Source organism: Penaeus japonicus, unplaced genomic scaffold (assembly GCF_977035675.1).
Source record: "Penaeus japonicus unplaced genomic scaffold, GWHDUDI00000001_assembly GWHDUDI00000037, whole genome shotgun sequence".
Taxonomy (NCBI): Eukaryota; Metazoa; Arthropoda; class Malacostraca; order Decapoda; family Penaeidae; genus Penaeus; species Penaeus japonicus.
The window spans coordinates 18,656,692-18,659,191 of record NW_028234439.1 but is presented as its reverse complement, the minus strand read 5'-3'; the positions used below and the strand labels follow the sequence as shown (position 1 = coordinate 18,659,191).

Sequence of the window (2,500 nt, the reverse complement as noted above, 5' to 3'; positions counted from 1 at the left end):
AGTGAGAGGGAGAGGGTGAGAGGGGGAGAGAGACGGAGAGGATGAAGGTGGGGATGAGAAAGAGGGTGAGGGTGAGGGAGAGGGAAAGGGTGATGGTGAGGATGAGAGAGTGGGTGAGGGTGAGAGAGAGATTGAGAGAACAGGAGAGGGAGAGGGAGAGGGTGAGGGGGGGGGAGAGGAGAGAGAGGGTGAGGATGAGAAAGAGGGAGAAGAAAAGGGTGGGAGAGAGATTGAGAGAACGGGAGAGGGGAAGGGGGAGGGGGAGAGAGAGAGTGAGAGAACGGGAGAGGGTGAGGATGAGAGAGTGGGTGAGGGTGAGAGAGAGATTGAGAGAACGGCAGAGGGGGAGGGGGGGAGGATGAGAAAGAGGGAGAGGGTGAGAGCGGGGATGAGAGAGAGGGTGAGGGAGAGGGAAAGGGTGATGGTGAGGGAGGGATTGAGAGAACGGGATAGGAAGAGAGAGAGAGAAAGAGAGAAAGAGAAAGAGTGAGAGAGAGAAAGAGAAAGAGAAAGAGAAAGAGAGAGAGAGAGAGAGACCGAGTGAACAAGAGAGAATGAGAGAGAAGAATAAGAAGCAGAGAGAGAGAGAAAGAAAGCAAGAAAGAAGAGAGAGAGAATAGGGTATATATGTGAAAGATAATAAGGGTAAGAAGAAATGAGAAGGGAGATGTTTACTCACTAAGATGTTGTTGATAATCATAACATGACCATGATCACTATCATTATCACCATAATCATAGTATTTGTGTTAATGGTGGTAATTTTAAATACGTTAATTATCATGACGATAAAGATAATGATGATAATAATTGTTATTATCATATCATTATCATGATTATTATAGTTATAATAATGTTATTCATCATTATGATATTCATCAAATTTATTATCCTCACCGCTATTATTATATTATCACTATCATCATCATTTTTGTTATCATCATCATTATGTGATGATAACAATACAATGATGACGAATCTTGACGATTGATGATGATGATAATGCTGATGATAATGATAATGATAAAGATAAAGATAATGATAATGATTATGATGAAGATGACGATGATGATGACAGTGAATAACAGCAAAACCCACAATCTCAAAAGAACAAGCAAACAAGCAATAGCGAAGCCGAGATTCCGCGGCAGATAAACACAAGCAGAACAGGTTGCGTGACGTGGATGCTACTGTCACTGGGGATGTTGCTGTCTATTGACTCTGTTGCTGTCTGCTGTCACTGCTGTCGTTATTGCTGACTGATATATATATATATCTATATATATACTTATATATGTATATATATATATATATATATATATATATATATATATATGTATATGTATATATATATATATATATATATATATATATATATATATATATATATATATATATGTGCGCACACACACACACACACACACACACACACACACACACACACACACACACACACACACACACACACACACACACACACACACACACACACACACATATATATATATATATTATATATATATATATATATATATTATATATGTATATATATATGTATATATATATATATATATTATACATACATACACACACATACACACACACACACACACACACACACACACATATATATATATATATATATATATATATATATATATATATATATATATATATATATATATATATATATATATATATATATATATATATATATATATATATATGTATATATATATACACACACACACACACACACACACACACACACACACACACACACATATATATATATATATATATATATATATATATATATATATATATATATATATATATATATATATATATATATATATATATATAATATATATATATATATACAAATACATACATATACACTCACACACACACTTGTAATTCTTACTTTCGAATATAATGACTTTTTTCTCCTTCTTACAGGAATATCAAAGAAGAAAAGTAAATGAGGAGAAGAAAGTAAATCCACAAATGACTTAAAATACGAGACGAGAGATTAAGAAGACAAAAAAAAGTGCATGAGAAACAAAAATCAAAGCAAAGAAGAAGAAAAAAAGAAGAAAAACAGTTTACAAATAGATAACGATAGATAAAGATAGATCAATAAATAGATACATAAGAACAAAGAAAAAAAAGAAAAAATATTAGAGAAATCAGAAAAAAATACACATACGCGATAAACAAACAAATAATCAAACTAAAGTGATACATATACCCCCCCTCCCCCACCCCACCCCGCTAAGAAAACACCCACCTCACCCCCAGATACCCCCCTCTCCCCCCCTATTCAACCAACCACCAAAATATCATCAATAAAACTGGCTCGTCAAATGAACTGCAACAACCAAATGAACTATAGATCCGACACGAGGTAAGTGAAATTGAAAATAATAAATTAATTAATAAATATAATAATAACAAATTGAAAATAATGAATTAATTAATAAATATGATAATAATAA

At 33.2% G+C, this 2,500-nt stretch overlaps 2 protein-coding genes across 4 annotated transcripts in view; one reads left to right on the top strand and one right to left on the bottom strand.

Moving 5' to 3' along the window:
- Nucleotides 1-2,500, top strand: part of LOC122253994 (uncharacterized) — a 124,591-nt gene that overhangs the window by 3,987 nt on the left and 118,104 nt on the right. For all 3 annotated transcript variants that reach the window (XM_086532686.1, XM_086532683.1, XM_086532684.1), the window contains exon 2: nucleotides 1,962-2,409. The gene's annotated coding sequence lies outside the window, so the exon portion shown is untranslated. The remainder of the gene's footprint in view (nucleotides 1-1,961; nucleotides 2,410-2,500) is intronic.
- LOC122253992 (hatching enzyme 1.2) overlaps nucleotides 1-2,500 on the bottom strand; it is a 59,319-nt gene that overhangs the window by 54,351 nt on the left and 2,468 nt on the right. The window lies entirely within an intron of this gene.